Below are 12125 nucleotides of genomic sequence, written 5' to 3' on the forward strand. Positions count from 1 at the left end.
CAGCTATGCATAAACTACCCTTGCTGAGCACATCAAAACTACCTGAACTGTAGTTCCTGACTTTTGCCTGGCTCTTTCTACCACTGTAATTATGCTCACTAATTCTATATATTAATAGAGAATTTACTATAATAATAAGGGAGCAAGATGCTAGCCAGATTTCCAGTTAGAATCCATGTTCATTAGAAAGTCGATGTGATCAGATTGCAATTATTGCAAAGCTAAATGCAGAGCACTGGCAGCCTCCTGTAAAACAGAGCAGTAGCAAATGACATGAACAAAGAGAGGCTCAAGAGTCACATTGTAGTACTTTGCTCAAATACATATGATCAATAACTGGATTCTTCAGTTGTTCAGCTACTTCAGATACTTAAATCCATTCAGTATCAACTGTTCTGTCTCCCAAAATAGTTAATATCACACATCTTATCTTTCTGGAAACAGAAAAAGAATAGAGGAACAGGGAGTTTAGAGCGAAAAATATTAGTTCATGTAAACAGTTTCAACATATTATAGTAGATAATTTCAGTACATTGCTCACTATACTGTCATCATTCCTTAATGTGTGTGAAAGAGCCATGAGTTTTCTTAAGAGGTGTCAGATTGAAATGCTTTCCCTCGCCACCCTGCTCACTGAGGTGAAGAAAGCTGCAGCCAGAGGGAGGAGCAGGGCTGGTTCTCCAAGGAAAGACACTGGTATGCCTACAACTTAGCAAATAAACAGTGTTATACATAGGCACTGCAAAGTAGCTCAGTTCCATACTATTCCTGGTACTGTGTTGGTGTGTGTTGGCGGCTCAGGCTAAATATTTTTCATACCAGTGCTTTCATCACAGAAGATACGTTATAGTTGAGGAATTCTCTAGGAACATACTGGTACCAAAATATCAGAGATTGAAAAATAAAATTAAAAAAAATTACAAGTAGAAAGGTTGATGCATTAATGTTGCACATAGTCAAAACATGATAAGATATGATGAAGATGGCACCTATTTTAATGGCTTACATTTTTTCTTCAAAATATAATAAATTCACAATTAGAATTTATACAAGAATTTAGCTATTTTTTTAATTCCTAGAAGAAAGACTACCAACAAGCCTAATTCCCTGAATATTATCCGAGAAATATTTTCAAATATACTTTCTGTCTTTAAATATTTTAATATGTAAAGAGCAATCAAAACTATTTAATATGAACTCTCTAAATTGTTGATTAATTACAGCAACGTTGAAACCAGAAGCGTTTTATAGAGCTCTCTATGTCCTCTCCCAGTGCAAGTGACCAACAGATTCTGATGTCACTGATATAATCTGGTACAGTGTGAGAACTGTTTTCCATTAATAATCTCAACAACCTTCACTTTCTCAAAGCATCTCATGGTACAAAAATTTGACAAACAGCTTTCATGCATCATCGTGATACCAAACAGGAGAAGAAAAACACAATTAACTTAAAAGGCAGAGAAAAGACCAGTGAAATTTTCACTCTGCTTACTTATTTGTGCTATTATCTGCATTGGAGTATTTCTTTTTATTTTCTCTCCTTTGGGCAACGTCTACCACCACAGCATGGAAAGTACAGACAAAAAAATGTCATCTTCGCGGAGAAAGAAAAATCGGCATACGCAATATAAGACTGAGAAATCCAAGAAAATGTTACCAAAATCTTAAGTGATTTAACATAAAATAAATTGATAATATTAAAAAGTTGTTTTAGAGAACAATTAACACTGTAAAATTAAGTAGTGTTAAATAGTGTTAAATTTGAGAATGAAGAGATAAAGAAAGCAATAAGATAGACCAAAAAAAAAAGAACTAAAAAGAAAGTAAAATGAGTAATACTTAAGATTTTATATAATTATTTCCTCAGAAAGGATTTAGCTTTCTCGGAAGCAAAACTACTGGAGTAGTGATCAGAATACGTAATACTAGCCTTAGTAAAAGAAGCTAAATAAGTATTCAGAGAGTGAAATACTTTACAGGTTTGACCTTAACATTTGTACAGCTGTTAGCATTCAAGAATGAAGTTACTCACGTGCAGTAAAAATATTCTAATGAACTCAAATCTTCACTCAATAAATACTGGAAATAACTCCTAGTTGTTTTAGTAAAGGTCCTCCCTTTGAATGGGATTTTATGACATCAATCAAGTCACTGTGGACCTTTTAAAATATTTGACTTAATTTGGTGAAATCAGTTTTACAAAAATATTCTTACAATATTTGAAATAGCATAGATGATATTAGTAGCAACCTTGGAGAGTGGCCATCCCACTACTGCTTTCTCCTGTTGGATATTTTATGCTGTGATTCCAAAGAAGGAATACCAGCATATGTTGAGAAACCTTCAGGACAGAAAGTAAAGAGTGAAAGGTGTGAATCTACACAGCCCCATAGCATGATAGAGTCTGTTCTTGTTAATAAAACAAGGCTGATCCAAAAGTAATGCCTCCTATTTTAATATATTAGTCTACAACCTCAGAGTCAAATGATGGCGGTTTTTCAGTAGAGGCTAAACTTTCCCATCAATACTCCATTAAATTTATTGCCATGTGACAAGTGGTAGCAGACTGGCAGTCTGACATGGAAGTGCATGTGGAGCAAAGGTGAGTTACTGAATTCCTCCATGCAGAAAAAACAGCACCAACTGACATTCATCAATGCTTGCTGAATGTTTATAAAACAGTGATAGTGGATAGGAGATCAAACAGTGGATGTGAGCACAGTGAGTGGTGTGTTTCAGCAGTTTAGAGGGCCACCTCTTCAGGCGTCGACATTTATAAGCACCAGATACAGGCTCATGTTTGTTGCTGATGAAAATGCACAGCTAATGAGGGTGACTATATTGAAAAGAATAGTGTTTTGTAGCTGACAATTTTTTCTATCAAACAGTGTTATAGTATTCTTCTCAGCAGTTGTAATGTTCATGGAAATAAATAGGAGACATCACATTCAGAGTGACCTGCATAGAAGTAGAATATATACTCAGCTGACGTGAAAATGATATTCACCTCATAAAATATTCTATTTTTTGGCCTAAACATATAGAACATTCAAAGAAAAACATTTCAGAGTGATTTTTATATCCTTTCAATTTTTTAAAAAATTCATTAATAATCCATCAGTCTTGAAAAATTGCTGTAGACAATAGAATTCATTCCTAAATGAAAATTTTATATTTTCAAGAGGAACAATATCAAACTCCTCATTTGAAATAATTTACTAAAAAAGTGCATTTTTTTTATACTTTTCAGATGGCCAGACTGGGACAGACTTTATATCCACCATTTAAACTGAATGCGTTTATTATGATAGAACACAATGACTGCATTGTAAGATTTTAGCTCTCTGATATCTAGCTCTTATTTCCACAGATATCCCAAACATTCTTACCTGTGTACTCTCGCAAAACAAATATGAAATAGGTGAACGTAGAGGAAGAATTGATGTAGAGGTTTATTTGAGGAAACAGCTGCAGGAAATCATGAGTTTTCACCTCACAAAGGCTGAGCATTTAAAAAAGAAAGATTAATTACCCTATAAAAGGAACAAAGGTTAACAAGCTTTTACTTAACTTGTAAATATCTGAAGGCAAGTAAGCTACACCTCCTACACAATAGATTTTAACTCTTTCTTGTAGCATCCCTCTCTAGAGTGGTATGCTGGATTTGATTAAAGAAAAGCCAAGCACATTTTAAGTCAGTAAAAATGTCATTTTTCAGCACTTTATATGTAAATACGTAATTATATAGAAACATTTATAAAAATAACAAAATAAAGCCTTTCTTGATCATTTGAACAGCAGCATAACAAAGAACTGTAATAGAACGCACAAAGAAAGTGTGGAATCCTCCAAAGTACCAAGCTTTCATTAAATTTCACCTTATGTCCCATTATGATTCCTTTCCAGCTCACTCTGCATGCTTCCATGGAGACAAAAATAAACGAATCATTAATTTTTCCATACTTTCCAGCACGTATCACATGCAGTTGTTCCCTTGGATGTTCTATTACTCCAGTCAGAGCACCGCAGACTTTTTCCAGGTATATGCCAATTACCAGTATATATCCATGTAGGTCTCTTTCTACAGCTCTGGATCCATTTTGTGTTTTCTAGCAGGATTTACCTTTTGGCATTCAGTTGTTTTGGGGGAAGCAATTACACTGGTTTCTATTGGACCCTTTGAATCCAAACCATTCTATGTTTCTATTATTCTATTACACTCCCAGCTCCACATTAACCTAAAACAATAGGGACCAAATTCTCCACTTCCAGTAAGCATCTATGTTGGTAATGTAGAAAAAGAATAAGAGTACTGTATTTGTTTTTCTAATGCATGTGTTGTTAGGAAAATTAACAATGAGCAGTAAAAAAATTTGTATTTAACTCTAGCATGTAACACTTTTTTAATATATCAACTAGAAGGAAGTGAAAATTTCCAAAACCCTGTTGGAGTTGCCTGACTACAGAAAGAAGAAAAAAAAAAAAAAAAAAAAAAAAAAAAAGCCAAACCTCTGCTTTTCAGGTCTCTTAAAAATCCCAGATATATCCTGTACAGTGAACATGCTTGATCGTCTTTCAGTAACCAGCTTTCAGAAAAACCCTGCTGGGCACTTTGCTCCCGAAACAACTCCAGAAAATGCTTAGAATAAATACGGGTTTACAGATACTAAGTACAATGTAGCTGCTCATTTTCTGCTTCTGAGCTGGAACACATTTACAACACTGGAGCGCTAAGGGTTTGTAAATCAAAGTATTCCTGTCCAAATGTGATGTTACTAAGCAAGACTTTCTAGAAAACTGGACTTCAAAAGCCAGCAAGAGTAAAGGAGGACGAGAAAGGTTTTTTCCAATTTATGCAAAAGATGTGCACTAGTTGTGAATCACTAAGCTCTACAGTTGTTTTCTGAAGATTCATTGATAGGCAAGCTTCACTTGTAACTGAGCAATTGCTCTGTATGTTTCAAAGTACCCTACCAGCAACACAGGCACTTATGGTCAATTCAAAGCCAATAATAGCAGCAGAGCACAAGTCAGAGCACAAGTAATTAAAAAGGAACTTTAAAAATTTCTTTTCAGCGACACTGAGTTTGTCACCCCAAAAATAAAGACAAAAATTTGTCACCCCAAAAATAAAGACAAAAATTTTATATGAACGCTTCAGTATTTTTCCCATACTTTTGTGCTACATTTTATGACATGAAGCCTAAAATACTGCAGAAATAGTTCCTTGGAATAAGTTTCCCTTGAGAATAAAAAGGTGTTTCTCCTTTTGAAATATGTGAAAGTCCCATTAAGATGCACATTTTATAGTGCAGAGAGTTCTGAACATCTAGTCCCCATACAGTACATGCTGTGCTGGTATTTCTTCACATTGTCTCCAGAGCATACAGCATGATAAAGTTCAATCATATGAATTCTGGGTCCCCAAGGAATGTAAGATGGCTTAAAAGACAGACCAAGTAGGTGCTTTGTTCTCTATTTCTAGCTACTTTCCACTGTGTTTCCAGCAGCTGTCTTTGCAGATGATCTATTACTTTTGATCAAAAAAATTATAGGACCATTTCATTAATGAGAGGTGACCCAGAATCTCAAATTGTCTCTACTTGGAGAAGTAGGATAGATAACTTACATATGTGTAAGCAGTGGAGCACCTGAAATATAACAGTCTGCCTGGAAGTCAGATGGCTCTGTGGTTTTCCTTCCACATTCTTTGTTCAATGAGAACTTCTTCCTCTTCTTGGTCTAGACAGGTGTAGAAGTCCTTAAGTTTGTTAAGTCATGTTTGCAGCTCTGCCTGCAAGGAAAATGTTCAAGCATAATGCATGAACTCAAATTGGATACTTTCCCCACTTATTTGGCAGTAAAAATAATATCTTGACTTTTTTTTTGTTTGGGAGCTGAAGAGATAAAAGACTTTGCGACTACTCTAAGCCAGTGAGACACACTCAATATCCATCTGCTTGTGGTGTGGCCACTGTTCAAATGGGGAAGTCTTCAAATGCAAGCCTCTCTAAAGAAAAAACACTTAGAAGTTTAACAGATTGCTAACGGACAACAAAGTAAGAGCTACTAAAAAAACAAGCTGACTCTGGGATTAGCAAGGAAAAAAACAGAAAACTAAGGGTGGATCAAAGGATTTTCTGTCAGACTGTATTCAAAAAGTAAAGAACTCTAATCTGAATCACAGCAGCAGTTGTGCAGTGTAAAACTCAAGAAATTGTAGGCTACATGAACGTGGGACTGGAAGCCACAAACTGTGCAAATGCAGGTAAACACATGTATACATGTGGAAATAAAATCTGGAGACTTAGCTCAAGGAGGCTGTTAGCTTGCACAAATAGAGGTGAGACATGTGGAGAGGGCAAGGGGAGGTGGAAATGGAGTGTCACAGCCAGGTCTGTGTAAGCACCTTCTGACAGCAAACCCAACCTCCATTATTTTACTAAATGCTCTTCCCAGGAAAAATAAGTAAATAAATAAATCAGAAAAGCAGGGTCCAGACACTGAAGAAGAAAGTATTTAGGAAGTATTTTCTGGTCTCCAGAATGTGACATCTTCCATCTGCTGTGTTTGCCTGTCCATCTGCAAAACGCAACCTCTTGCAACAGGCAGCCACTACTTCTTTCATATCTGAAGGCCCCTCAATACACAGACGTGGCAACCAAGCCAGGTTTTTGGGATCAGAAACATCTCCAGTTATGAAGCAGCTGTTGAATACTTTTTTAGTGGTTGTTTCATGGTGGTTTTGTTTTCTCTCTGAAAAACAGGCTAAAAAGTAAAAGAAATAAACAACTCAGCACAAAAAAAAGTTTACTTTCTTCTAAACATAATTCTGGACCAGCATATATCAGATTAGTTTGACTTTTAATTATAAGTTAACTTAAACTTTCTTTGAATTATTAGCAAATGAATAACAGGAACATTGTGCAGCTTACTCCCTCACTGAAGGGGCTGGTGAACTGGATCATATTTTCACCAGCAATTGAAAGAAGTGGCAAAAATACAGGCGAAGAGAGCATTGATGCAAGATCAATATTACTGCTTCAGAAGTTCGTTTCATTTCACAGCTGTTTCAATCCTTATTCAATCTTGTGATTTTAATTTTTTTTTTTAATTATTATTATTTTTTTTTTTTTTCTTTTTGTGCTTACTGGTTGGCTTGTTAAGCAGAATTTTCAGGGTTTGTTTTTTGTGCTTTTCAAAGTAAGTAATTCTGAAAGTCCGCTTCATGTGCTCTGTAGAAAGCTTGGAGTGAGCCAGCACCTTCTCTGTTGAAATTATTGTGGAGATAATGTGCAATTGCTTCTGCATATTAGAGAGAAAGGGTTTGATGAAGAGTGCAGCTTTCTTCTTCATATTAAAAGTGTCTATTTCTTTATCAGATATCAGATTCCAATTGCCAATTCAAATTCTTGTGCAAAGTACTTTTACCACTACGTGTTTCTTTGCTGTTGATTTACTTTTGTGAGTTTTGTTTTTCTTCAGCGAAGAGGAAGAAGCAGTGAAGTGACAAACTTAAAACAAAGACATTGTTTGTATATGACACGTTATATGTTACAAGAACTTGAAGAACTCTTTAGTTCAAAGCCAAGCATTCAGAGGTCAAAAAAGGCCAGAATGAAAATTGCCTGGGCAAACTTAATCAGGCAGTACAGTCTTTCACTGCATGAATACACACAATCATTTTTCTGTTTAACTCCTATCATCACTTGGCTACTGTGCTGCGTTCATTAATGTGTTCTATGCATGACCTGCTTATAACTCCTCGGAAGGAAACTCCTTTTGGGGCTCTTCTGTTGATTCTTCTTGCTTCTTTCCTACACAGTCTAGCTTTTTCCCCTTCTTTTTATATTTTTTATTTTTTTGCTCACACTAAACACATTCTTCTTCTACAGTGTGTGAGTAACAGTGGTAAAGTTGAGATACTTTTATTTTCAGTTCCAGTAACAAAACTGGGACCAACAACTTATGACCAGACCTCACATGAGGCATTATTTTCAAGAGGAGTGTGACTTTCATGCACCAGGCCCAGGGAATATGCCCAACTGTTGTAGGGAAATTGCACTTGCCAAATGTGGCACTAGGAGGAGGCTGATTGTGATGAGTAGGGACAGGCTGTGGAGATCTACATGTTGAGATCTACAAAGTCTCCTAGCTGTGTATAAATGAAATATTTCAGAGGTGAATTAGGGCAGATATTTATGAGGTGTATTCCAATGACAACTTTTAAGCCTTGTTATCGAAGTATAGAACTGTAACCTTACCTTCAGACACAGCTGATTTACTTCCAAGTATAAAATATCAAACACAACCTGAGGCAAAGGTATGGCATGGAAAACTTAAGTCCTAACTTAGAAAGATTAAAAGCAACTTTAAAAGCAATGTTAAAAAGAGTTTGATGGTGAGAAACATCAAGCAAGCTTTACCATAGATAATACAACTATTATGCCTACTAAATGCAGAGATCTTCTTAGAACACCTTTTGTGGCAGGTAAATAATTCTTTTCTTAGTGTAGTGTTTTTAAAATGAAACTACATCCAAATCAAATGGATATTTCATAACAGCAGGTGACTTCTGCATGTTTTTCTGACTTCCCATCAGCTCTGCACGCACTACAGAAATCCAAAATCAGATAGGAACGTCCAGTTAGCAGGATGTCACGTATTTCCAGAATTCAGTTTACAGATCACAAAATATTGTCTATTCCTACATTGCTACAAGGGTCATCAAACTCTGCAAAAGTATGGGAGACCTAATCTGTGCCCTAAAGGCAGTGCAGTCTAGGTCATCGTATAATCATTGGATATCAAGATGCTACAATCACAAAATAAACAAGAGAGTTAGGCAAAGCGGACTATGATAACAAGAGAGAATAAATGAAAGGCTTACCCTTATGCTGGGCTCACCACAAAACACCAGAAGGAGGGACCTCCAGATGAGATCCTTCCCCTCTGGTAGCCAGCTCTTAAATGGGTCTAGGAGGGGTGGAGCCTGGCTCCAGCCCTTCCGGCAGCACAGGTGAATTGCCTTCACCTGTGCTCCTCTGGCCGACTCATGGCTCGCCTCAGGTGATCAATCAGAGGTTCAGGCCGTGACTCAGTAGTTCCCATACAGTCATCCACAATTATCTTTCCAGCAGATGAAATTCCTACCTTAAAACCCATCTCAGTATATCATTCTAATAGAAAAGGAGAAGGCTGTTTGACCTGCCAATATACTTCAGTATCAGTATTTATATCATCTGTGTAGGTAACAAACCATTTGAAAACCTGGCACCTCAGCTGGAAAACCAAGTTTGGCTGACTACATTATGAGAATTTAAACTCACAAAAATATCACTTTCAACCTCTACTTCTATTTTTCTTTTCCTTAGCAGATTTTCTTGCTGTTTTCCCATTTAGCCTATGAAGTTTACTGGAATGCCAGGGTGGGGAGTTGTTGTCATAACTAAGTTGCATGTCAGCCAGAATGGTGTATTGTGCTTGGTGCTTGCTAGATAATGGCTTGCTCTCTTCCGTGTATTTATAGAGCAGGCAGGCTTTCCTTTCTAACAACAGTTAACTTCTGCAGGAGTCAAGTAATCCTTTAGTCACTTTTAGCAGCATGTCACAGGCATCTACTGCCATTTCTTCTTGTTTGAATAATTTTCAAAAGGAAAAACAGGTTGTCTTGGAGTCTCAGTGCACTAGATTTTATCATTTCATGGCCATCACTCAGAAAGTCCTTACAGGGCTCTGTAAAAACTCCACAGGGGCAGAACCATGTAACATCATGCTGAGAAAGAGAAAAGTCTAAACTGGAAAGCCTTAACAGGATAAAACTTGTACACTTGAAGTGATCCCTGTAGGGAAGAGAGCAATGAACAACGGATGTCTTAAGATAAAGCAGAATGCTGTTGAGTCAAACCTTAGAGACTATACTTTAAAAACATACAAGGGAATGCTTGAATGTATTTTATATTATCCTTACACACTAGTCTTTAAAAAAATAGACTTCTGCAGGCATAAGTCCAGAATACTTCCATTTTCAAACAGCTATGCACCCTACAACTTAGGTATGAAGAAAATGCACTTTATTGGTGATGACCTACATCTTCCAAATAGGAACTGGTAAAGAAAAGTGTAGGGTAAAACAAATACGCATGTTTAGATTTTTTTCCCCTGCTTGTCTGCAAATTATCAGTCCTCTTTTGCTTAGTCAGCTAACAAATTAAGGTCAAAAGGTCAAAAGTAAATAACTATTTTATCACTGATGCTAACCCCAGCAGTGTAGTCCCAAACAGGAGCTTTCCCAGGCTGTAGTGCACTGCTTAGTCTTCTGCTGCAAAATGGAGGTATGTCTCTAAGAGAGTCTGCTCTGATCAGCTTACTGCCAACGTTCATGAACCACAGCCACAGAGCTCATCACATGTCCTCCAAGGTAAACTGAACTTAGTAGGGCAGTACATACCTACTTAAATGGAAAGCAAAATTACTGCATTTTTTTAAAGCTTGAGGCCTTCTTGAGGAAACAAACTTCTCAGCTTCACACGTTGTGTATTTAATACTCTGTAGCAATAAATTCTAGAAGATGTCAAAATTGTCAGAAGTTTTTCATCCGTGTCACCCTACACGTCCTCAGGATGATACAGCAGAAAATGATTGCACAGGTTGTGTCCTAGGAGGGAAATTTTCTTTGGCCACTCCCTTGCCAAGTATAGATGTAATACAAATATTACTTATTACAAATATTTCTACTGAAACAGTTTCCCAAACTGCTAAAAGATTTATGGCATTTTAACCCTTGAGGCTGGTTCATGTACAAAAGCATCTTTATGCAAACAAGATAGCTCAAAAACTTTTTCTGTAACAAATGTATGTTAAAAATGTGCCATATTCATAAAACCATATATATTAAATTTCCAAGAGTTAAAGTTGATTGGAACATGCCATTTATCTGAACAGCAAGTGCTAATGGCATCAGTCTTTCACAGAATACAAATGAAGAAATCTCACACAATACAACACCTATGCAGTTAATAAGATCACCTTAAAGAACTTAATATTTTCACCTAGCTATTTTCACCTAGCATGATCAATGCATTTTCTTTAAAACACACTTTTTTCTTTTTTTCTTTTTTCTTTTTTTTTTTTTTTTAATTCCTGCTTTGCCTGCAGGCAAACAGAATCTATAACACACACATACACACACACACAAAAAAAAAAAAAAAAAAAAAAAAAACAGCATACAGTGTATCCCGTAGTCCTGGAATCCCACGCAAACCTTGACTCCAAGTTTGGCCATGCACCTTCCCTTAATCTGAAATGGTTGCCTATGGAATGAAACACTGATACCAAACTGAGGAGCGGCAGTACATTTCAGTATGTTCCCAGGCTCTATTATGACAAGATGATATTGAGAGTACCACCAGTGTCCATCTACACCACTGTTCAGAGATAGGCATCATCCCTGCCAACAGTCTTGTATTTGGCACCTTTGTCAGCTTTACTGAAATAAAAAGATATTCTTGATTTTCACCAGGACTTCTCAGTAAAGTCCATTTCCACAATTCACTAGAATGGAATTTCTCTTCACAACCATTTGTCATGAAATATGAATGCTACAAATAAGCAAACGTTTCCATCATGTGGATAAAAATGTTTGCATATGACTTCTGGAATGAATTCAGTATAATTGGAGAACCTTGGGAAAGTGAGAATGTTTCAAATGCATTTACACTTTAGCTACTATAAAGAATTTAAATGAATTACTTATATATGTAGAAATAAGTAAAAACAAATTCAATATTTCACAAATCTCTCTCTTTACCTATGTGTTTTTTACATTTGACTTGTATGGTATCCTTGTACAGGACCACAGATATAGGTTCAAATCTGAATTCTGCTTGAACTTCTGTTGTTCAATTGCCTAGATTAAGTTTTTGCTGTTGATCTGTGTTGCAGAATCCATCACAACAGCATATCTGAAAACAGACAACACAATTGCCTCACATGCCTGCTTTCTGATATACAATAAATGTGCTTAAACAATTTATGTTGGATATGATGTTGATGCAAATTTTTGCTAAAATCCTTATTTTATTCTTTTTTTTTTTTTTTTGTTTTTTTTTTTTTTTTTTTTT

The sequence above is a fragment of the Centrocercus urophasianus genome, unplaced genomic scaffold, assembly GCF_019232065.1.
Source record: "Centrocercus urophasianus isolate 14NV4802_14NV808 unplaced genomic scaffold, USGS_Curo_1.0 seq_10, whole genome shotgun sequence".
Taxonomy (NCBI): domain Eukaryota; kingdom Metazoa; phylum Chordata; class Aves; order Galliformes; family Phasianidae; genus Centrocercus; species Centrocercus urophasianus.